This window comes from Podarcis bocagei (assembly GCF_964188305.1).
Source record: "Podarcis bocagei genome assembly, chromosome: 17".
NCBI lineage: Eukaryota > Metazoa > Chordata > Lepidosauria > Squamata > Lacertidae > Podarcis > Podarcis bocagei.
In genome coordinates, this window is record NC_138143.1 from 22,902,901 (window position 1) to 22,929,061 (window position 26,161).

Sequence of the window (26,161 nt, forward strand, 5' to 3'; positions counted from 1 at the left end):
GGCAAAAAATGGGCAGGGTTCTGGGAAAACTGACTTTGGCAATCCTGCCCACCATTGACCCAATGAACTTTTGACTATACACAATTTTGGCTTTAGAGGTGTGATCGCTGGAATGTAACCTCTGCTTAAATTGCGGGCTTACTGCAAGTAAAATTTTACTCACTATTATGCCAGAAATTATAATCTCACATTAATAAGAAAAGCCTAACACCAATCTATTTCCAAAGCTTTACTACATTTAAAATATAAATTAAAACTACAGCAAAGGGTGTTCTTTTGTTCTCAGTTATTACAATGAGTCCTCTGGGAATCTGGGAATTCTAGGTTATTTTTCTCTCTCATCTAGCCTATGTTTTTTTTAACCGTCCTTTTTATTGTTTTATAGATTAAAACACACACACATAAGCAAGCAGAGCCCTGCCATGCTAAAAATAATTCTTATCTAAGCACAAAAGTTTTCATTCAATAGAGATGATGAGACATAAGACTTCACAATCTCATATACTGCAGATGCCCCTTGAGACCAAAAACAACAACAACACTGTGACAAATGGGACACATACATCTTAAAAATAACAGTAGTGAACTAATATCTTTAACAAATGATTACTGTGGATATGTGGAAAGAAACATTGAATTGTGTGTGGGTGTGGCAGTCCCTTTTCCCTTCCTTAGTCTGCATGAGAATCCTTAGTCTCTTTATTCCTCTTCTTGAAGAAAAGGTGTCTGGGATAGCTGAGTTGGTAGGTCCCTGCGAACTGGAGGTGGGCAAATGCTGTCCCCATCTTCAAAAAAGGGGAGGGGAAAAGAAGACCCAGCTTGACATCTTCAGATATCTAAAGGGCTCACATGGAGGATGGAGAAAGATTATATTCTGCTCCATAAAATGGGACAGACCCGATAGATATGGGATGATATCCAGCATTATGATCTTCAAACAAAAACATTTTGGAGGTCCCAGGCCACAGAGAGGTTAGGCTGGCCTCAACCAGAGCCAGGGCTTTTTCGGCTGTGGCTCCGATCTGGTGGAACGCTCTGCCACAAGAGACTAGGGCCCTGCGGGACTTGACATCTTTCCGCAGGGCCTGCAAGACAGAGCTGTTCCACCAAGCCTTTGGCCAGGGCACAGCCTGACTCCCTTCTTTGGCAATCTTCACAGAACTCTAGCCCAATGGTTGCCATCAATTTGATTTGAATTAATTTTATAATTTATTAATTATTATTATTATTATTAGTCATACTCAGTAGACCTATTGAAATAAATGGGCCTAAGTACAGTTCTCATGGTACTTTCCCCCCCCCCCCACTATGAGAGTCCAGTTTTTCCAGCTGATATTTTCTACCTTGAAACCTTTTGGGATTTTTTCGGAATAGTCCTAAAATGCTTAAAGTAATTACTTCATTTTGCAGTTTACTGAGAATGGTTGTTTATCAGGGGATGGGGAAGGACTAGGTAATCAACCGTCGCAATGAGTACAGAACTACTCAAATCCACAGGACAGGTTTTGAACGGGGGTTGTGTTGACAAAAACCGCTGCTGCTCGAAACTTGATTCAGATACACTTCACTTCATAATAAGGTGACGTTCTGCCCCCAACTCCAATTGTTACAGCTGCTTCTGGGCGATTCTTTCTACACCAGATCATTATCTCTTGTGAAAATTAGGCAGCAAAGCAGAGCCAGTCTTTTTACTAACAACCCACCCACCCCTGCTAGCAGCGACGTCCCAGAAGTGCTCAATATCCTCTCATCACCCCAAGCCTTGCGGTTATGAGTAGGAGGTGCAACGTACAGAAGGGGGAGAAAATGATGCATTGCACAGCTTGTGACGGACTGGCAGAACCAAAGGGGTGACCACCCCTATCACTAACAATGAGCTTATTCCAGTGCTGCCTTCCCACTCATTCCACCTTCTTCCAAACTGCATTTCTTAGAGTGGGAACAAAGAACAGATTGAAATGTAGAAGAATGGACTTGTAATATTAATGCTTTTCCTACATCTTGTATCGTTTTAGAAAATTTGTCACTATTACCTAAGCAGTGATTTAATGATTTTGCATTAAATCTTAAGCCAGTGGTTATACAAAGGGTAACTGTAGTATATAATGTGTAGAGTCATTCTGTCACTGTTGGCTGTTGTTGTTTTTAAATAAAACTCAGTATAATTGGATAATTTGGACAGCAACTACTCCCTACCTTTTAATACTCTAGATTCAATGAACTATTCAGTGAAATATATTCAGTTATGGTATTTATTTGGCGTAGGATAAAGAAAAAAACATCTGGGGCTGCGAAAACTTAATTAGAAGACACACTTAAATATACATCATACCAAGTGTGTTATATTATAATATACAGTCATACCTTGGTTGTCAATTGGAATTCGTTCCAGAAGTCTGTTCGACTTCCAAAATGTTCACAAACCAAGGCAAGGCTTCTGATTGGCTGTTTGGCCCTGGAAACAATGCCGATAGCCGTTTTGGCTTCCAAAAAAATGTTCGCAAACAGGAACACTTACTTCTGGGTTTGCAGCGTTCGGGAGCCAAAACGTCTGAGTACCAAGGCGTTTGACAACCAAGGTATAACTGTAGTATAGTATATCAGGATATGCCAGCCAGCTTGATAAGGTATCAAGTTTTTTGGGGGGAAGCTATAGAATGAGACATCAAAAAATGGTATTATATATGGTATTAGGAAACCTTAGAGCTAACAGACCAGAATTTCTGGCTTAAACTGCTGATACACTGATCTACATCTTCATAGCATGTAACACCTTATTAAGCATAAAGAACAAAATTCATTGAATTTCTGCTACGTAGTTGGATAGTGCAGGGCTATGCAGATTTACTTGGAAGTTTGTCGCATTGAATTCAGTGTGATTTACTTATGACCTACCAAACACATCAGTAGGCCAAAATAAATAAATAAAACCAAAAAAGTTTAGTCAATACTTGAATGTATGCAATGTGATAGTGCAACACAAAAAGCCTTCATTACAAACCTATAAAATTGTAACCGATATTTCTGTTCTCACCACTAATTCTAATGCAACTGATTAGGCTTATTTTTTTCAAAATAAATTAAAATACAAATCACCACTGGTAGGTCTGGAAGATTCCTAAGCATTTCCTGGTCTATACTATACTAACTATACAGTGTATTGTTTTGTCTTTTGCTGTATAGTCTAGACTTGCTTGAGTAATGGTGCCTGCAAGACTTTCCTGCATTTTTGCCAGGTTACACAAAGAACTCCTCCTTGCCTATTTGAATTCAAATTTCTGAGACTGTCTTTTGCTTCATAGACTCATCATTTATGCCATGCTAGAAGAAGCTAATCTTTCTGACATTATCAAGTACTTCCCTTTAAAGTTTATATAATTCAATTAGATTTGTTCCATTTAAACATCTTTTTCCTTCCTAGACTACATAAAATTAAAGTTTCAAAACCTTTTCATTTCAACCCTATCCTATAATCTATGGATTAACCTAATGCAGTCATTCTATGTACCATTTTATTATAAAGAGAGAACTCTGAGCACTGAAATAATGAAACTGCAGAAGGCCATGTACTTCTGGTTTTAAAAAAGCAGGATTTCCTTTTCATCACCTACATTTGAAAGCAGATCTTCATGACTGGGATGAGGAACCCTATGACACTAAATCAGTTTTGAGTCATTAGTAACTACAGAAAACAAGTGCACCTTCTAAAGTTTCCGTGGCATTTCCTAGGTGATATATGCACAGGTGATTTTCACTCAAAACTGCACAGCATCCCATGGCTAGCTTTCATAGGAAACACTCCCATTTCCGTTTCGTTTCCAAGTATCCTTACATTTCACTATTCTATAATCAAAACGGAACAACTTGATTGTTCATCAGCTTGTTTCCTTTCATTGCCAAAGTAGTGCAAATGCTCAAGGGCTCCCATAAGCCAGCAATCTGAAATTGAGTAAGCTAGTCAGTAAGTTCCATCAGCCCCAGTAAGTATGGCCAATGGTCAGGAATGATGGCACCATCCAGATAGCCACATAGTTCCTTATCCCTGTTATATGGTGGGGGGTTTTTTTGGGTGGGAAGGGTGAAATAAGCTGCATGCCAGACCCCTCTAATACCTGGATCCAGGAAGTATGAAATTTATCAAGGCTTCAATAATAATAATAATAATAATAATAATAATAATAATAATAATAATATTTTTTATTTATATCCCACCCTCCCCAGCCGAAGCCGGGCTCAGGGCGGCTAACAACAATAAAATAATACAACATTCTAAAATCATTTCTTTATAAAATTAATTCAAATCAAATTGATGGCAACCATTAGGCTAGAGTTCTGTGAAGATTGCCAAAGGAGGGAGTCAGGCTGTGCCCTGGCCAAAGGCCTGGTGGAACAGCTCTGTCTTGCAGGCCCTGCAGAAAGATGTCAAGTCCTGCAGGGCCCTAGTCTCTTGTGACAGAGTGTTCTAATTCTTGGAATAGCAAGGCTAGCCTCCTGGTGAGGTTATAGTCAAAGGATAAATGGACATAAATCTGACATCAGGAATCACAAGACAGAGAAACCAGTCGGAGAACACTTCAATCTTCCAGGACATTCTATACAAGATCTCAAAGTAGCTGTCTTATTACAAAAGAATTTCAGAAATAGACTGGAAAGAGAAGTTGCTGAATTGCAACTTATTACCAAACTTAAAACCATGGAGAGACCTGGTCTGAATAGAAACATTGGATTCTTATCTCATTATACATGATAAAGCTATTTTTAGCCATCTCACCCTCTTGCTTTTTCCTGTAAGACCAATTGCAGTTGTTAACAGTCATCAACAGGTTTACCAGACCTATCAGCCAATCACCTATTCCCACCACCCTTCTGAGTAATATCCCTCCCCACCCTCTCACTATATAGAAGGGTCTGGTGACTTCTGTTTCAGTGTATCTGAAGAAGTGTGCATGCACACAGAGTTTGGAGCAGAGGTAGCAGGGGATATCCTCCAACATTCCCCTGATGAAAATCGGGACATGAGAGTGTGTCTTTTGTTGCTGCATGAGTCAGTTGGTGTGTATGGGAGCACAATACCAAAACAAATGCATCTTTTGTTGCTGCGCCCTTGCGAGAGCATGACACCACTGCAAGCATCAGTGCTGGCTGCAAGCACCAGCTCAACCCCAGGACATTCTGGGATGAAGCTGGGATGACTTCTGTTATTCTAGGAATGTCCCATTAAAATAGGGATAGTTGGAGGATATGGCAGTGATGCGATCTAGAAGGAAATCAGCAAGCTGGAGAGGGAGGGAAGAGCAATGCTGTAGAGCAATGTTTGATTTCTGTTTGAATCAAGGTTGCTGCTATGGGAGAAACAAGACCCTTTTGGGGTGCTAATGCTGTGAACCTCTTCATCGTATGCTCAGGTTGCATGCATGTGTACGGTAAATAAATCACAGTCTCCACCATGCCTCATTCTAAAAGGAAACATGAACCCTGGGTAAGGGCCTGGAACGCCTGGAATCTCACACTACTCAGAGATTGGGGTGGCATGCAACAATATCAGAATGGTTAACAAAAATATGGTTTCATCTCAAGGTTGTTAATCAAATGCTACTGGTCAAGGAGCAGACCAAGAATGATGGGAATGCAGAGGAAGTTCCTGATTCTTGAATAACCCAACAATAATATTTCCCATCATAATATGTAAAAATACATTTTAAAAGAAAGCAAGTTTTGTACATTCAGGGACAACTGGGTACAGCAAACCTTTCCCCCCCCAGATGAATCATACGTTGTTTAGGAAAAACCTTCATTTATGCAACCCCCTTCAGAGGCGTTTCGTGAATGGAACCATATACTTGGCTTTAAACAGTTGAGGTTGTATTTTTACAGTGGAAGGGGGTAGTGAGGCATATCACTTTTCCTGGAATACATTTCATACTGCTGTTTTCACACAATCAACAAAACCACAAAACAAAGCTGACAAGCTAGTTCTCCTGGGCTTGGGTTTTCTGCTCTTTGGGGCTTTTGTTGTCTGCCCAAATGTTCTGTGCATGACAGCTAATTTGTGTAATACAAATGATGTTACCTTATAAGCTTTATCTCAGTGGAATGCTAACTAGAGCATCTCTGTGTAAACAAGCACTTGAGTTTATTATCCATAATCCTATAGAACAGTCTTAAACGTCGCAGAGCATTCTGGAAACAGTGTTAAGGTTATCAGTTCAGCTTTCACAGCTACTTTGTTGGCTGTTAAATCACATCAGACTGCTACTTATTGTGAGTAAATTCTGTTAAACAAACTTACTTCCATGTAAAAATGCAGTACAGGATCATCTGAAAATCCCTATTCTCAATAGGTTTCGAGCTGTGGGGTTTTTTGAGAGCCCCCCCCCTCTGTTTATTGGAATGCATAGGATATAAAACAGTTCCAAGCCCTAACATACCCCTAATTTTTATTTTCAGTGAAAAACCATCCATTTTTACTTCCTGGAGCTATGGTATTAAAGTTTGGTTGCTGAAACCCATTTTGATAATGCTTGACAGGTGATAAAGCACATTTTACTTTCTACTTCTGGTAGGCTTTATTTCCTTTCCATCATAGAATCTCTTACCATGAATCTTTTTTTCTGTTTATAACTGGAATTTATTTCAGCAGAACATCTCCCATTTTAAAAAGCAACTGTATCTCAGGCGTGTTTCAAAATCTACTTTGAAATCACACCCTTTCCCAAACCATAGGACTACAAACAAGAGTTTAACCTAAACTTCAAAGAAAGACTTCACCATGGACATTAAATTTTGGCTCACTATAAAAAGTTTGTCCTATGTTTCTCTGGATCATGGCCAGTGCAAAAATAGAGGATCTACAATAACAGCTGAAACATGAAGAAGTGTGCATGCACACAAAAGCTTATACCCAGAACATATTTAGTTGGTCTCTAAGGTGCTACTGGACAATTTTTATTTATTTATTTCGACTGCGTCAGACCAACACGGCTACCTACCTGAAGCTCAAACATGGTAACAGATGTCTGTCAAAAAGCACTGATTTGTTCAACCAATTCTAGATAGAAACAAGGACCGTCTTATTGGCTTCTTAAAGCTGAAACTGCAGAAACATCTGCCCACATATATGCCACGTTGCTTTCTGCTGTCTCAAAATAACTTCAAATAGCAAAAACATGCCTGTTATCCATCTTTGAGTAAAGCACCTTCTCACTAGAATTTAATTTCTTAGATTATTAAGCACTTTGCAGCAAAAAGGTAACAGAAATGATCAGTCTTACCCTGAGTGTGTAGATTTTGGTTCAGTTCCAAATTCTCCACCCTGAGACCTGAAACAGGCAAAAAGAGAAACACAGAGAAAATGTCATCTCGTATTGAAGTTCAAAGAAAATGTTGAAATAATGCTAATCACAACACTTCAGCAATAGCAATACAACTAAAAATAAAAGCTTATTTAAAACATTTCCAAACCATTTAAAAATACCTAAAAGCGATTAAGCACAATAAAACATCAGAATGTTATCGCCAGAAATTAATAAATAGAAATTTACAGTATTCATTTATTTAAAACATGTGTTCTCCACCTCTAATCACAGTCTAAATATGCAGCAAAAATGTGGTGGGAGCATGGCATGCTGTTAGAATGGACCGATGACACCAAGCTGCAGATTCCAGACTGAACTGTGAGGAGAGAATGGACTCCTGCCAGAATTGGCAGTAATGTTCCAAGCCACAGTCCTGCTGGTGCCTCACTACCAACCCCGGAGACTCCTGGTCTCACTCTTCCTCCTTGCTGGTGTTCCCTGTTCGACTGCCTTCTTCCAGCATACAAGTGCTAATGAGAATGAAGAGACGGGAGGAACTCACCAGGACTCAGTTCTGGCACCTTTCAGATGGGCACCATTGCCATTATAAGAGAACAAGGGAGGTGTTCATGGCGAGTTCTGGCACCTCTTTTTTTCTGGCACTGTCTAACATGAATGTATTTTTTTACAGATCTGGGGTAACAGAGTTTGGAAGTGTAAGGAGACCCATAACTGATAGATTTGGGGAATGTTAGAAATCAATAAATGGTAGAATTTAGATAATATTTACAATATTGAAGGGAAGATGTCAGATGTTAGATTGAAAAGGCAGGCTAAACCAGGAAATCGCTTGGAGAGAAGGTCCATCAGGGAATAATAGCCGGACAATGGCCGGTCAATGACCCACTGCCAGAGCTCTGGGTAAATAGAGCTGGGAGGGGGAGATTACAGGAAGTGTGATTTCACCAGGTAAATTATGTGTCCTTTTGAAATTTAGAGGCCATCTTGGCAGACTGGGATAGAAGCACAGAAATGATGCCTGGACTACAGTGCTGTACTGCTGGGAGGAACAAGCCCTTCTGGAGATGTACTGCTCTGAACTCTTTTCAAAGTAGACCCAGGTCTAAAATATGTGTACAATAAACCATATTTCTTAAAGACACTGGTCTCTGTTGTGTCTTGATTTCCCAACAGAAATACAACCCTGGGTGAGTGCTTGGAACCGTTTTGAGATTTGGGGTGGCACACAACCCTTTTATTTTAACAATGCAATTTTGATAAATGGGTAATGGAAATTGTTCCAGTTTGGAACAATTGTATTGTATATGGATAACAAGTAAGTACCGGTGCTACTACTTTTCTGAATGAGTCCCTTGACTTGTTTCCAGGAGAATTCAAGTATCTGATCAGCCCTGTAGCCAGCCTTCTCTGTTAGGTGAAGCAGTCACATTTCTAGGTGGGATATTTTTTGTAGAAGAGTGAGGTACATATTGCCAGGCCATCCACACTTACTGGTGGACAGGATGTGAGGGCCAGGCCAGGGGAAGTGAAAGGCCTTTCCCCTTTATAATATATAATCAGCTCTCTAAACTCTCCCCCCTTTTCTGTAAATAACTAAGCCTTTTTGGATCTATGGTATTACTTAGGTTCCCCACCACACCCTTGTTATGGGCTTCCTTTTGATGCATGTCTGTCTCAGGTTTTGCATGTCTGTTGAATGAGTCAGGGTTCCTCTGAAGTTAATGGTAATTTCCTGGTTTTCTCTTTATCACCTTAATTCTTCTAGGGGCAGCAGATGCTGCTGGGCAGAATGCCCTTATTCCTAGACATGGTTAATGCAAATTACTTAAGCGACAAGCCTCTAGCAGCCTCAAACATTAGAATTTCTGAAACAAGGAAGAGCTGATACTTTTGTGATGCTATCTTCAACTGACATTGCTTCTTAATTAAAAAAAAAATTAACTGATAAGGATGATTGTTTACTAACTAGATCATTGCATTTCCCAGCTAATTTTCAAGTAGACTTTCTACAAAAAAATTAAATAACACAGTAGCTAAAAACAGATTACAATTATGGCTCACTGAATAAAACTGTACCAGTGTGTGCTTCTCGATGTTGGCAAATAGGAAAACACTCCCTGGTCTTTTCTCTTTCTTGTTCACTATCTCTGTTGGGTTCCTGTATCCTTCCATCTATGGAAGGCATTTGATCCAGTGGAGGACCCCTGCAAATGGCAGCGTGGGGCAGCAGCAGCCACTTGGCCTTTGCTTGCCAATATCCCAGTTGCCTACCAGGGACAGAGAGGGGCAGGATTGAAGCACTAGTAGGGTGGATGCACACTGGTGGAGAAGCTGGCTGGTGGGGGAGGGGAGAGATGAAACTTTTGCCAATCCCCTTATCCCCTGCAGCCCCAGTACCATGTCCAACACTGTCCTCAAGGAGGGCTTAATGTATCTGCTACCTACAGTGAGAATGGTCACAGGGTGAGCAGCTGTTGCAGCCCATCGCTCTAAACACCTACCCCTTGGGAGCAACACCTGGGTTAGGCAGTTGGCTGTTGGGGAACTCTTAGGCTGCCCACTGAGGAGTGGCAGATATCCCCCCCCCATCTGTTTATTTGAATCTTGGCCAATTCGGCAGGGTCAAATGGGTGGGGCTTGGGACCTGATAAAAGCTGTCTGTGTCTGATCTCGGGGTTCATGGTGCAGAAATGTGTGATAACAGGTTACCCTGTTACAGGGGTCTAGTAGGAAGTCTCTGTCTAAAAGCTGTGTGGCAGATGGGCCATATAGAGCTTCCTTCAGTGGTTGGGAGGGTTATCCATGTAGACTTGTGGTTTGCAAAGGACCTGTTAATCCTGGGCTTGACCCTGTCATGCAACAGCCCTCCACCGGGGGGGGGGAGAGACTTTTAAGGATATTTACCAGGGGTTTACCTCGCCTGGGCTGGTTCACTCAAGCGGAGATCGCTCTGTGGGCCGGATTGCGTCTGTGCAGACACAATTTCTGGTGTCTGCACATGCGCAGATGTGATTTTCAGTGCCACAGAAGTGAGTCCCCGCTCTGTGCTGCACTGGTTTAGGGCAGTGCTCGGGGACTCGCCAACCAGGCAGCTCAGTTTGAGGGTGACTCGTGGGCCGTTTAAACGACCCCCGTGGGCCGCTTGTGGCCCATGGGCTGCTGACCCCTGATATACACCCAATGCTTAAGCCAAATCCAACCTACATCTGAAATCAATGAAGTTATGACCAATTTTTAAAATCAAAGAATGTTGTCCTGCCCAGTTTGTTCACCTTCTTTACTCAGGCCTTGCTTCCTGGAGGTGTGTGTGGGGTGTATCACTGGGAGTGCATCTACAAGTAGTACACACCAAAACACTACCATCTCGTTCTTTTACCTCATTCTCCAATTTGTGTAATATTTTAAAATATTTATATGCTGCTCACCATGCTCACATTTCCAGATGGTGTACAATGATAAAATGTAAAACAATAAAATATGCAAATATACAGTATAATTAAAAACCAATAAATGTTTAAAAATAATGAATAACCAAAAAATTCTTAAAGCCATAATGTCTGGCCTCACATGTCAGAAAACACCAAGGTGAATAGAAAGGTTCTCAACATATACTGAAATGATAAATGTGTTGATTCTGGGGCCTTGTTTCTGGGGATATAGATTAGATCTCAAGCTCATATCCATTGTCTTGAAGAAGGAAAAGAAGAAGAGGAGGAGGAGGAGTTTGGATTTGATATCCCCCTTTATCACTACCCAAAGGAGTCTCAAAGCGGCTCACAATCTCCTTTCCCTTCCTCCCCCACAACAAACACTCTGTGAGGTGAGTGGGGCTGAGAGACTTCAGAGAAGTGTGACTAGCCCAAGGTCACCCAGCAGCTGCATGTGGAGGAGCGGAGACGCGAACCCGGTTCACCAGACTACGAGTCTACTGCTCTTAACTACTACGCCACACTGGCTCTGTTACTACCCATAAAGGGAGGATGAGATATGGAATCTCAATGGTGCAAACAAATTATTAATAGTAGCACTTCCATACAAAACCTTGAACCCCTAGCTATTAACTCAAAATTACAGTGAAAGCTAAATAAGCAGCAGTGAACTATTCAAGGAATCTTGTAGTAAAACAGTCCAGATGGCTCAAACCATCATGCCACTCAGATAAAACAACAACAACATACACATATGCAATCAAAGCAAGACAAGTGAAATAATATAATTGCATAAAGTACTATTGCTTCCTGGGGCACAGGAATAAAATGTATGTTTCTTGGAAGCCTTCAAGAAAATACCAGGCAAGTAGATAAATGATCTATACAGTGACTATCAAAAGCCAAAAACCCAAACCACAGGTGCAAAGTGAGAGAGCAATCATTTCTCGGGAGCACTGGAGAAGTGACAAGATATGTCAACTTTATGACACAACCTGATGTATCCCTCCTGAGTTCTTGCTGTTTGCTTGGTTATAAGAGGAAACATTTATTCTGTCAATTTTGTTTCTAGAGGTATCTCGAGTAAGGGGTGGGTGTAGAGCACTTGTCTTACGAAAATCAATTTGCCATGAACTTTGAAACAAGGATTAAAACAGCAGAAAACTATATTACCATCAATACTGTGCTGTTCAGAAAACAGCAACGCTGGGCATCTAGGAACATGCCCTCATCTCACCCACCTGACCTGAGGAATTTTGGTACAGTCATACCTCTGCTTACGTATCCCTCTGCATACGTAAACTTCGGGTTGCGAATGCGGCAAACCAGGAAGTATACCCACACACGCATGCGCAGAAGTGCTCAATCGCGCTGCATGTGTGAGCAGAAGGGTGCCTCCAGTTACGAAGTTTTTGGGATGTAGCCAGGCCTCCGGAATTGATCCCACCCATAACTGGAGGTACCACTGTAGTCTTAAATTCTCTTCAGGCATACCTCCTTACATGAGAAGAGGGGAAGGTCAGATGTGCTCCCTGGTCTTGTCCCCTGCACTGTGTCAACATCATTGCTCCCCCAGGCCTCTCTGTATGTCTGCAGTGGGAAGCCTTTCCTAATCATGTTGACTCCGCGTGCAATTTAGAAACTTGATATCCCATGAGTAGAGTGGACTTTCTGCTGCAGAAATATAGCCCCCCAATGCATAGAGAACTATGGGAACAGCAAAAGTGATGTTGGGGAGGGCGAAGGAGACTATCCCCATGCTACTCCTCAGATAGCTCACCTGCAGTGGAACCCCTAAGCTTGCTTCTGGCAATATTTAGGTAGCAATTCTACTATTTTGATAGGCAGCAAAATGCTGAAGCCCCTTCTAGGTATTTTCAGCACCCCTTTGACTTCCAGACATATGTGCAAATAAGACATGATATATTATCAATTCATATTGTCAGAACACTTAAACAAAAACAAAAACTACTTGATTGGCTGGCAAAACATTTGGTAAAAAGGGAAGAACTCGTAGAGCTCATCTGCATCACTGCTGTTCAGTATTCTCAGCTGCAGGTTTCAAATAGCTCCCACCGGTACCAGAGCCTAAAGAATTTCAGCACTGAGCAGTAATGTGTTCCCAGTGTAGTAGGGTTAACCATCTGTATTCTGGAGTATATTACTTTATACAGTCCACATGTTAAAAGTTATGTTACAGTTTTGCTATGTTCTCTAGAAATATAAAAAGCCTTTTCATCTTAAACTGAAAACAATAGCAAAAACAAAGGAACAACTTTTTAATCCCCCTTTTTTAATTTGTCAGGACAAAAATAAATACATCCCACCAGTTTTAAAATAAATAAATGACTAAGTTATGGGTGACTTCATGCACAACCAATAATCCTCGAAACAGTATGATGTTTATTCATGTAAACCATGTTTTGATAAAAGAAAATATATGATCTTGTTTTTCAAAGAGATCTTGCTCAAGTGAATTTCTATGCACAGAAAACTTCAACCACATACCCAGGAGGGAAAGTGTGTGTGTCCCAGTTCAGCTATAATGGTAAAGAACGGTTTATGAAAACCATGATTTACCAGAATCACTGCCTTGTTCTCTGGTAAAAGCTCAGTACCATTAAAAGCTGTATTACTAGCTGAATATCACCAAGTGCAACTTTTTCTGCCAAGTTTATATATATATATATATATATATATATATATATATATATATATATAACACCAGTCTTACAGCTGCTGATGGCAAAGGAGTCCTGCTCAAAATTACGCTTCCTATAGGTGATCACCTTTATATACAATGGGTTGGATCCAGACAAATGTATGTGTAATGAGCTTGGTTAGAAGCCCTATTCCTGTGACCAGTGCGGTCAACATTTAAAACTCTGGTAATTGGAGGACCCTTCTGGATGGGTCAGGGAATGTGTAGGGAATGGAGAGACAAATGGGGATGAAATTATATGAAGTCCTCCTTAGCTGTGAAGCTTGCTGTTTCCAACTGACCACAGTCAATAATTAAAACTGTTTTAAAATTCAGTAAACTCAGACAACAGTCTACAGTAAAATATGGAGTCAGCAGGAAAATAAGCCTGGTGGTAGCACACTCACATTAACCACAAAACTTCATATGTTAAAAAGAAAAAACCCACCCAGCTAAAAGCTGGCTGTGAATATGCCCAATGGGCCACTCCCTTTGAACTTCGTTTGTGTGTCTGCAGGGTGAATTTCGTAAAGGACTTATTCCGCTATATTTCATTTCACTTATTTTTACCCTGTGGTTAGATTTACTTGAAAAAAACAGAACTACATTGGAAATGGTACAATATACGGCTGTTCTTCCTCAATTAGCATTCTCACTTGTTGAAGACTCAATGGGAATTACTAAGACCCAGCATGAGTTTCTCAAAAACAAGACATGGCAAATTAATTAAATTTCTCTCCCCCCCCCCTCTTTCTTATGGAGTTACAAGCTTGGTGGATCAGGGGAATGTTGTGGACATAGTGTATCTTGATTTCAGTAAGGCTTTTGCCAAAGTCCCCCATGATATTTATGTGAGCTGGTAAAACATGGGTTGAACAAGGTAACTGTTACGTAGATTTGTATCTGGCTGAATGACGCATTGATGCATTAGTTAGCAATGGTTAGGCAAAGAATTATATACACCGAGAGACAAGGTGCCCCGGCTACAAAATTTTAGAAATCGAGAGATATATAGCTGTACCAGCAGCATCTCTTTTTTCTTGTATCCAAAAATGCAAGAAGGGATTTTACACTTGCCAGAAGCTCGGCTCTGCCCTTGCCGGTTTTGGAAGGATCCTTTAAAAAAGTCCTATATGACCAGAGAATTTGCACCTGTCCTTTGGGGGATATAGGAAGCCTTAACACATATTTTTTAGATGTTCCTTTTACGATGAGGCACGTAGAGAAACCATTGCCCCCCTGCTGGTGAGGCTTGCTGACCTCCCGGCAAAGCAAAAATTCGATCTTCTGTTAGGCAAAGACCCCAAGATGACCCGAATTGTTGCCAGATTCTGCACACAGATCTGTAGGCACAGACCATCCCCCGATTCAATCTAGTTTGTTAAGATAATTCCCAAACCCGGATCCACGGGCGACTTTGGGTCATTTCTCTAAGGTAGTCTATTTTAAAGTTTTTATGTGTTTATATGCCTATCGCACTTTTAAACTTAAAATCCATTGTCATATTGTTTTAAATGTTTGTTTTGCTATTGGGACTGTAGTTCCATTTGTGTTTCTCAAGCTGGTCTCTGACCGTAATAGATTTCATGTTCATGATGCTTTAGTTGAGATTCCTGCATGGCAGGACGTTGACTTGATGACCCTTGGGGTCCTTTCCAGTTGTATGATTCTACCACGGTTGTATGTGATATTGTATGTAGCAGATAAGTTATGCAAAAAGTCCACTAGACTTAAAAAATGGGCTGGAATCCAGTGCTGCCACTCCACTCATGTAATAGCTTTGATCCAGCGGAGACTTCCAGTAAGGTTAAGAGGAAAGAGGCAATTTTTGCTGATTCCTCCTTTCTGCTTCAGCTCCCTGTGCCCCTCCAAATCTGCTCAAGGTCAAGGACATTCCAAAATAGCATGGAAGTTGGGACAGGGTGCTCCATGGGGAAGGAAGAATTGGATTAATTTATTGTATTTATATTTACATCTAGAATTGCTAAGGCCAATAGCTAATGCAATTAATACAAAGTACAGGAACTGGGTGACACAAAATAAAAAAGGAATTATATACCTGTCAGGGAACTGCCATCAGAGCATCAGGTGGTGGAGGGACTCAGGCAGGATGAAAGAGACTCAACTGCTGAAGCAGGGACCAGCAGGGGGAGGAGTGGGTCTCTGAGGGAATGCGAGCAGGAGGGAGGGCTCAGGGAGGCTTCCAGCGAGAACAGTGGGGAGGTATCGGAGTCTCCCATAGGGAGACCCATACCTCGCAGGAAACTGTCACGCCGTGAGTCCAGGAGACGCGTTTCCGTTAAGGAACTTCTTTGCTGGAAACGCTTCCGCAGACAGCCACTGTCGGACTCTACTAGTGACTAGAGCAGACATGTCTGAGGAGCTCCGTCACACACGGAGGTTTGTGGGGGCGCACAAACTCTGAGGGAGCACGTTTTCACGCACAAGCAGCTAATCAAACCCTCACAGCAGTCCGACAGTCTTTGTACGCTGCCTGTGCAAGAGAAGGCATCATGAGCGAACCAACCGGAACCGGAGGAGCAGGGGCTGGAGCTGGTCCAAGCTTGGAAGATAGATACCGAGCGTTGGAGGTTCAACTGGCCCTGCAGACGGCGAGGCTGGAGGAGAGAAGGGCTCAGGATGCAGACAAGAAGGGGAGAGCCACTCAATTCCCCAGAAAGGTACCAGGATTGGTGCAGAAATTTGGGGGGGACCCCAAGGACTACCATGCTTTTAGGACAGAGATGCAATATGCCCTTAATGTGCAGTTCGATGAGTTCCCTGATGAGGAATCGCGAGTTGCTTTTGTAATTGGGCATCTTGAGAAAGGGGCTAGAGACTGGGTGCGACCCCTAATGGCAACGCACAATGACATACTAAAGGACACAATGAAGTTCTTTCGTGCAATGGATATCATGTTTTCCAGCGATATTGAGGAAGGGGTGGTGCGCAGACAGCTAATGGCTTGTAAGCAGGGGAGTCGATCTGTCCGTGAATATTGGACTGAGTTTACCATGCTGATTCACAGACTGAGTTGGGATTTATCGGCGGCACCCGTTCAAATGCTATTTGAAGAAGGTCTTTCTTCGGGGGTGAAAGACGAGCTGGCACGGAGCCCCAGGGCGGAGTCTATGGATCAGCTGACCAAATCTGCGTTGACCATAGGAGCGCGGCAGGAGGCAAGAGCCTTGGAGAGGCGGGAAGGGAGAGGAGAACGTTGGAAGGAGTTCCGCATTCCAGACATTCCTGAGCCAGCTTTCCCGCCGGCAGAGCCGATGGAAATCGGAACAGCGCGCGCGCGCGCATTTTCAAAAACCAGCGAGGGAGCTAAGAAGGAGGGAAAGGGCCCCCGGAAATGCTATCTCTGCCAACAGCCAGGCCACTTTGCCAGAGTCTGCCCCCAGAGGAAGGAATGGCAAGGGATGGTGGGAGCTGTTGAGGGGGGAGAAGAAGGGGGAGCGGAGCAGGTAAAAGCCAACGCCTGGTTGCCACAATTGGGGCACTGCAGCCAGGCCAAAGAGCAGTGAAAGTGCCCGTGCCAGAAGCTCCTCGACCTGCTCTAGTGATTGAAGTGTCGCTAGAGCTGCAGAATGGGCACCCCCTAAAAATAAAGGCGCTATTGGACTCAGGCAGCTCCTGCAATTTTATGAGCAAGGAGTTTGCTGCTGAACACCAGATACAGACCATCCCTTTAAGCAACCCCCTGCAGGTGACCACGATTGATGGCAGGGAGTTGTTGGGAGGAGGAGTCCGCTTGCAGACTGTCCCAATGATAATGAGGGTGGCAAGGCACACAGAACTGATAGCGTTTAATGTGGCCACCCTGGGAGGCGCTCCCATTATTTTGGGAATGAGCTGGCTAGCTCTACATGATCCGCTGGTTGGCTGGCATCAAAGAGTGGTGTCCTTTGGTTCAGCACATTGCCTAGAACACTGCAAAGGGGAGAAGGGTTCAGTAGGGGCCCAAGCCACCCTAGCAGGGACTGAAGTAATGGGGAAGGTGAAGGTACCACCACAGTATGCAGATCTCAGCGACGTGTTCAGCGAGAAGGAAGCTGACCAACTACCACCTCATAGACCCTTTGATTGTCAGATCAATTTACTCCCTGGAGCACAGCTTCCCGTGGGCAAGTTGTATGCCATGTCAGACAGGGAAATGCAGGAGTTGCGAGGGTTCATTGACAAGAACCTGAAGAGAGGCTTCATCAGAGAGTCCAAAGCAGCAGGGGGGAGCCCAGTGTTCTTTGTGGACAAAAAAAATGCAGACAAGCCGAGACTTGTATGTGATTTTAGGCGGCTGAATGCAGTGACTGAACCGGTGGCGTTCCCTATGCCCAGAATTGATGATATTTTGACCATGGTGAGGAAGGGAAAGATTTTCACAAAGCTGGATCTAAGGGGGGCGTACAACCTGATACGCATAAGGAAAGGGGATGAATGGAAAACCACCATGTTTACCCCTTTGGGGGCGTTTGAATACCTCGTTATGCCATTTGGATTACAAGCAGGCTCCGCGTGTTTTCAATCTTTTATGAACCACGTGCTGGGCCCTTTGCTCTACAAGAATTGCGTTGCCTTTCTAGATGATGTGTTGGTGTATTCTGAGAATGAGGAGCAACATGTGAGAGACGTCAGAGAAGTGTTGAGCAGACTGCAAGCCAACAGGCTGTGGGTCAAACTGGAGAAGTGTCGGTTCCATACCAAGGAGGTGGAATTCCTGGGGTACCGCCTGTCAGACAAGGGATTGGCCATGGATCCCGGCAAGGTACAGGCAGTGCTGGAATGGAAAACACCCAAAACCAAGAAGGATGTGCAGAGGTTCCTAGGGTTTGGAAACTTTTATCGTAAGTTCATCCGCAACTTCGCCCATCTGACGGCGCCCATCACTGACTGTCTCAGCAGTAAGAAGAAGTTTGTATGGACGGCGGAGGCGGGGCGAGCGTTTGAGGAACTGAAAAGGGCCTTCGCCTCTGAAGAACAACTTCTGCATGTGGATTTACGAAAGAAGTTAAGGGTTGAAACAGACGCATCTGACAGAGCCATAGGGGCGGTGCTTCTTCTGCAGCCGGGGAAGGAGGAGTCGGAGTGGCGTCCGTGTGCCTTCTTCTCGCGGAAGCTGAACAAATCCGAGAGGAACTACACGGTGTACGACCGAGAACTGCTTGCTATTCATGAGGCGTTCCGGAGATGGAGGCATCTGCTAGTTGGTGCACAACATAAAGTGCAAGTGTGCACGGACCATAAAAATCTAGAGTACTGGAGAACGGCGCGAGTGCTCAACCAAAGGCAGTTGAGATGGGCCCAAGAGTTCTCCAAATTTAACTTTGAGATTTGTTATGTGCCAGGCCCAGAGAATGTTAGGGCGGACGCTCTCTCACGCAAGCCTGAATATTTGGAGGGGGAGGGAGCACCCGAAGAAACCCATATCATTCCAGAGGATCGCTGGGTGTGTGGGGCGACTTTGGTGGGGCAAAGGGAATTGGTAGAGGGTACGGTGCAGGATGCATACGCCCAGGGGAAACTCAGGGATCTCAGAGGGGAGGAAGACAAACCCGGTGGTTTTGAGGAGAGAAATGGGGCATTGTATTATAAGGGAGCGTTATATATACCTGAAGGGGAATTGAGGGAGAAAGTACTCAAGCAGCTGCACGATAGCCCCACAGCAGGGCACTTTGGGCAACACAAAACCATGTGGCTGGTTACCAGGGAATTTTGGTGGCCCAAGGTCAGGGAAGATGTGTGGGAGTATGTGAGAGGGTGTGAACAATGCCAAAGAGCCAAGGGGGAGAGGCAGGCGCCGGCTGGTTTATTAGAACCACTGCCCACACCTGAGAGACCGTGGGAAGCAGTGGCAATAGATTTCATGACTGATCTGCCAAGGTCTAGAGGGAAAACAGCCATCATGGTTGTAGTAGACCTGTTAACTAAAATGGCCCACTTCATAGCCTGCTCACATGCGGTTACAGCAGAAGAAACCGCCAAATTGTTTGTAGAGAATGTGTTTAGGTTGCATGGCGCCCCCTTGAGGGTGGTTTCAGACCGAGGGAAACAATTTACTTCCAGGTTCTGGAGGAAGCTCATGAGCTTACTGCATGTAGAGGTTAATTTCTCGACGGCCCGTCATCCTGAAACCAACGGGCAGGCGGAAAGAGCAAATGGGGTTCTCCAACAATATTTGAGGTGTTATGTTAATGACAGAGAGAATGATTGGGTGGAGAAGCTGGCGTTGGCAGAATTTGCCTACAACAATGCAGAGAACGTGTCCACGGGGATGAGCCCCTTTTTGGCTAATCACGGGTGCCATCCCAGAGCCTTCCCAGGGGGGGAGGGGGAGAACTGGAGCGTTCCAGCTGCAGAACAGTTCGTGGAAGAAATGGAAGCGATCCATCGCCAGCTCCAACTCAACTTAAACAGGGCTAAGGAGGAATATAAGAGGCAAGCAGACAAAAACAGAAGGGAAGGTGAAAGCATCAGGGTGGGGGACCAGGTGTGGCTGTCAACCCAAGGGTTGCCATTCAAAGGAGGTTGTAAGAAATTAAGACCCAAAAGGCTGGGTCCGTTTGAAGTCATACAGCAGGTCAATCCAGTGGCTTTCAGGCTCCGGTTACCGAACCACATGAAGCTGCACCCAGTTTTTCACAGGTCGTTGCTGTCACCGTATAGAGGAGACAGTGAGGGGAGGGTCACTAGGGGACCAGCAATGGAGGAGAAGGAACACAGCTACCATGTAGCGGAGATCCTCGATTCCAGGTGGAAGGGAGATCAAGTAGAGTATTTGGTAATGTGGGAAGGGGAACCGGAGTCGGAAAACACCTGGGTTAGGGCAGAGGATGTCAATGACGAGGTTTTAATAGAGACTTTTCATCAGAGGTTCCCACGTAAACCTCAGCCTGTAGCGAGGTTCCGAAGGGAATATTTTGCCACCACCGACGAGGAAGAGGAGTTGGAGGGGTTCCCAGATTCTGAAGAGGAGGAGGATTCAGCTGGCCAGGACGACGATCGATGGAGAGAATTGTTCGAGACGTCAGAAGATGAGGAAGATTCGTTTCGGGGTTTTAGCCCTTCACCTCCCAGGGGGGAGGAATTGGGAGGGGGTGAGGGGGGCCCTGGAGGGGAGGTGGATGTCAGGGAACTGCCATCAGAGCATCAGGTGGTGGAGGGACTCAGGCAGGATGAAAGAGACTCAACTGCTGAAGCAGGGACCAGCAGGGGGAGGAGTGGGTCTCTGAGGGAATGCGAGCAGGAGGGAGGGCTCAGGGAGGCTTCCAGCGAGAACAGTGGGGAGGTATCGGAGTCTCCCATAGGGAGACCCATACCTCGCAGGAAACTGTCACGCCGTGAGTCCAGGAGACGCGTTTCCGTTAAGGAACTTCTTTGCTGGAAACGCTTCCGCAGACAGCCACTGTCGGACTCTACTAGTGACTAGAGCAGACATGTCTGAGGAGCTCCGTCACACACGGAGGTTTGTGGGGGCGCACAAACTCTGAGGGAGCACGTTTTCACGCACAAGCAGCTAATCAAACCCTCACAATACCATTTCCTGAACTAATTACTTCTGTCCATTAAAAGCTAACAGCCATTATATTTTGAATACTTTCTGTCCTTACTACCCATGTTATTTATCCTAGTCACTACTTTTCTTAGTCTTCACCAAAACGTTAATAGTGGTCATCATTCTCCTTGCTCAGCATCCTTCACTGGGCATTTTATTTAAGCATACTTGATTCCTTACTGCATTGATTCAATTAGTCCACAGGGTATAGGAAGGACATTAGTTCGATTAGACTGCATTCTGGAACCGCCTCTAGGTAATGGTGCCTAAAAAATGGAGTTATGAGGTCTACTTTAAAAAACAAACAAACAAACCCCTAAGTTCTATCAAATGCCGTACACTTACTGCAATTATGATGAGTTCTAATTGCAGTTTGATGAAAGAAATTGGGTGATCTTATCAAAAAGATTGTCTTTTCCTTTGCATCTATAAAATGTTCATTTTGAGGATTGCTCGGAAACACGTTGTAAAGCTCCTTATGTAGCAATTTTGCCATATAAATGATAATTTATAGGTGCAACCTGAGCAAAATCATGGCTCATACAAGCTTGGAGGGGAGAGGAATTATGCCTCAATGGCTCGTCCCTCCTGGTCAGAGACAAGAAATCTAACACCTGATTACCATTTAGAATAGTTGGAAGCAAAATTATCAAGCCTTTCTGCCGCTTATAAAATCTGATTAAGTATTAATGCTTCCTTTGCTATAACAGCTACAATGGAACAAAATATGATGGGATTTTCAGAAATAATAGCCAGTTTACAATCTCACACTCTGTGTGAAGATATGCAATACTATTGAACTGATTGTACAGCAAGTTGAGGACCCACCGCAGGGCACCGTGGCAGTCTCTCTCTCACAAACCTGGAGCTGGCCCTGCCAGCAAACTTGTTTCTTAGACCCAGGAGAGTCATCATCACTACATGTCATGGACAGCTTTGCTATAGTTATCATGCAGCATAAAGAGCAGTTCTCACAGCACAGTGGATAATGAGCCTGTGTGCACAGAAGAGGACAGGAGATTCAACTGAAGGAAGAAGCTGAAGTCAGGCAGGGGACCAGGAGGCTAAGGACTCCTGAGAGAAGCCAAGAGCTGAAATCACTGGCTGCAGCTAAGGGTTACTGCGGGGGAAGAACATGTGTCCCAAGAGACAACCTTTAAGACAGCTCTGAAGCCAAGGGTCCCTGAGATTGCTGAGCATCTGAGGTTGTTGGATCCTGGTAAATACTTCAGAACTCCTGAAAGAACCTCCAGAGGGAATCCTCAGTGCTCAGCTGATTAATGTTAACTGGGTAGGGGTTGCTTAGGGGAAATTGCTGTAGGTTTGAAAAGGGAGAGGAACTGAATCACTCAAGAGCAAAATTGTTAAAGAGAAACCTTATTTTGAAACTATTCTGAGTAAAAGAAACTGTTACTAAGTTCATAGTATCAATGTTTATAAGAATTCTTTTGAAATAAAATATGATTTATTTTGTTTTACCATTTAAAGTAGAAACTGTGCTGTTTTGTCCCACAGTTACTGTTGGGTAAACAGAGGCACATAATTGACCTAGTATTTAAATGTATGGTGGCAGCAGTAAACGAGCGAGAGCCAAGTAAAAGGTTATATCTTAAGCAAAGAAAACAAACACTAAAGTGTGGGATTATTTTTGACAAAACAGTGGTAGCAAAGAGGGGTTTCCTCACAGTTTGTGGCAATAGTGCCTCCATAGCTCATTGCAGATAAACTTTATTAAAGCTACAAAACCCTAAACATACTTCCTGGAAATAAGTTTCCTAGAAATCACTTGTGTTGATGCAAGTGGATGTGCAACAAGATTGCACCCAAGCTTAATGATCACCAACCATAGCTGCATAGGCATAAAGAAGTCTTCACGAGATGCTCTGAATCTCTGCTGAAAAAAGTGTTCCACAGCATGGGACCAGCAACACTAAATGCTTGATTTCTGGTTGAGGCCAGTCTTGTCTTTGTAATACATGGGGCAACTAACAGTACTCCACTGGATAAGCTTAGTGATCAGGCTAGAATGTAAGGGCTCAGAAAGTCCTAGAATGGCTGTTGTGTAAGTCTCCTCCTGCAATTGGCTGCAATTGAATATCATCCTAAGTCATAGGTGCCAACTCCCTGGGTGCCTGAGCACTCACAAAATTATCCATGAAGGGGCCAAGCACCCACAAATTTTGATGCCAAGGCCATGCACACTGCATGGCACCAAAGGCCCCAGGCACCCACGATTGCAGGGGCAAGCTGGCACTCCAGTCGTAAGTGTTCTTTACAGGCTTAAGAGTTTATATGAAAACACGTGAAAAATATTATCCATATTTTATTCAGTAATGTACTAGAGGGTGCTTATAATTGTTGCTTTCTCTCTCTGTAGCATCATGAAATTCCCTTGCACTGTGACTATGAGCTCCCCATCCCCTCCTGAATAGGAAAAAAGCACAATGGATGATTGATTTTTAGTTCTCACAGATGATACAATGACAAATAAGAAGCCAGAGCAATTTAGTCTGAAATATCCTTTTCAAAGGATTTAATGCATTAAGGAGTCAATCTGCTTTCTGCAAACTATCCAATGCAATGCTAATAGTACTATAAACAAACAAAACTCCAAATAGAGTACTGATTAATTGTGTGATATTATCATTGTGTAAACAAGAACACTATGGTGAATGCTTAGATTAGCCTCTGAAAGGTAAATTTTGGTGTAGATGAATATATACAAGAATATTATAAAGCCATTCTTTCGAAGTGTTTGATCTCATTTTCAGTATTGTTTATGTACAAGACGACATCTTTGCTGTTTAGGAACAAGGGCATCTGACTATTACCACCACCAAAATAAAAACAATTTACATGAAAGGGGCTTGGTTGGAATACTTTTCTTTATATTATTTTCTTTTATGTATTGCATTTCATTATCTTTCTATAAAAGAGTTTGGATTTTATTGCTCAATATGTTAAAAAACCTCTAATGAAATTCTATACAAAGCAATACACATACACGCTTATCTCAGATCCTTTTACCCAGGGGCAGGCAAACTAAGGGCTCCATGGCCTTTTGGATCCGGCCTGCAGACGGTCCAGGAATCGCTGTGTGGATCACCAGCGCATGCATGTTCTTTCCCTCTCCCTCACACTGTGGCGGCACATCCTCTCTCCCTCCTGGCTTCTCCCAGCCCTGCCTAGAGGAGGAAGGGGGCTGGGCTTTGTTGGTGACAGCAGCAGCAGCAGCACTCAAGAGGCTACTATTTTAAGCAGCCCCTCTCCGGAGCCCTTTTGCACGCCACTCATCGTCCCTCCGGTGCCGCTGCCAGCCCCTGCCGCTCGCAAGATACAGGTAAACAGCAACTGGGGCTCGTGGTGCTCTTGCATCAAAATATAGTCCAGCCCCCCACAAGGTCTGAGGGACAGTGGACCAGCCCCCTGCTGGAAGAGTTTGCTGACCCCTGCTTTTACTGGTATGCTGGAAAACCTGGTCTACAAACTAATTGTTTTTTCCCTGAGGGGCACTGCAATGGGGTAGAGGGAGAAACAGCTTCCACTGCCATCTCTCAACTTCAAAACTTTCATAGAGAAGAAGAGAAGAGTTTGGATTTGATAGCCCGCTTTATCACTACCCAAAGGAGTCTCAAAGCGGCTAACATAAAGAAGCAGCTACCAGAAGCTCTCTTAAGGGGGCCTCTGACCATTTTAATTCTCTGTATAAACAGGGTTACAAATGATATTTGCTGTGGAGTAACTTAGGATGCTGCTCATGGACCTGGTTGGTTTTTTTTGGGGGGGGGAGAATTATTTGAGGCTTGAACAACCAATTTAATATCTGCAGTTGTTAAACTATAGGTGAGACTGCCCACAAGTTATCTTTTTTTAAAAAAAGAAAGTTAGTAAAGGTAAAGGGACCCCTGACCATGAGGTCCAGTTGTGGCTGACTCTGGGGTTGCGGCGCTCATCTCGCTTTACTGGCCGAGGGAGCCGGCGTACAGCTTCCAGGTCATGTGGCCAGCATGACTAAGCCGCTTCTGGCAAAGCAGAGCAGCACACGGAAACGCCGTTTACCTTCCCGCCGGAGCGGTTCCTATTTATCTACTTGCACTTTGACGTGCTTTCGAACTGCTAGGTTGGCAGGAGCAGGGACTGAGCAACGGGAGCTCACCCAGTCGCGGGGATTCGAACCGCCGACCTTCTGATCGGCAAGTCCTAGGCTCTGTGGTTTAACCCACAGCGCCACCCGCATCCCGTAAAAAAACCCTAAAAAAAGTTAGCAATAGATATAATCATAGTTGCCTCCTCTTCTTTCTTAGCAGTGTATTACAAGGAAAGGAAACTTGTTTTTAGAATAGCTTCTCTCCTGCTGCAAAACCAGCCAGGCTGTACAACCCAACTGCCCACATAATTCTTCCCTTAACCTTCTCAATATGTGTCTGCTGTGAAAAGCAGCTTCTCTTAGTCCTTGGCCTGAAGGTCTCACAGCTGTGGTTAAGTGACCACAAATCACAAAGTAAAAGGGATAGTAGCATTTGAACTATTGGCCAATAGACCCGAAGGCACGGTTTCTGAGAAGAGGAGGATCTCTCTTTCCATTGTTTTTAGTCTGTTTAGCAATATTCACCTAACATTTAATCTCACTTGGAAATCCAGCCATTTTACCTTTTATGCTGACTGGCAGCTCCCTCTGTTTAGGCCTTAGGTGTATCTGAAGCATGAACTGTTCAGCAGCAACTGTTCTGAGGTTATTCAGGCATATATATATATTACATTAAATGCTTAGTAATCACCTTCTGTTTTCCAAAGTAATAAACTTATGCAATGCAGAATGCAAAACTGTTAGTTTTTATGCTATTGTCACGGGAGTAGGAAGTAAGAATTTCAGATCTCTGTTTTGTTTGTGAGCCATTTAAAATAGGCTATAGAGGGGCGATATTGCAATAAATAAGCCTTACCATGAGCAAATTCTGGCTGTGATCACCAGTAGAAATGGAGCTAAAAAGAGGCCACTGAGGAAATTAGTGGGAGTCCATCAGCATATTGATATCTGGGGGATCTTGAGGTTTATAGGACACAACTATGTTGTTCTTTAAAGAGAAAAAAGGGGCAATAGGAATAGCCCAATGAGGATTAGTCCCTCAGGGCTAAGCCTTTGCTGGGAACATGGTTGGTCACT

General features: G+C 43.7%; 1 protein-coding gene across 27 annotated transcripts in view; it reads right to left on the bottom strand.

Moving 5' to 3' along the window:
• The window catches only part of PTPRD (protein tyrosine phosphatase receptor type D), a 1,185,728-nt gene that overhangs the window by 720,955 nt on the left and 438,612 nt on the right, over positions 1 to 26,161 (bottom strand). For all 27 annotated transcript variants that reach the window (XM_081176033.1, XM_081176022.1, XM_081176026.1 and 24 more), the window contains one exon: positions 7,272 to 7,319. The gene's annotated coding sequence lies outside the window, so the exon portion shown is untranslated. The remainder of the gene's footprint in view (positions 1 to 7,271; positions 7,320 to 26,161) is intronic.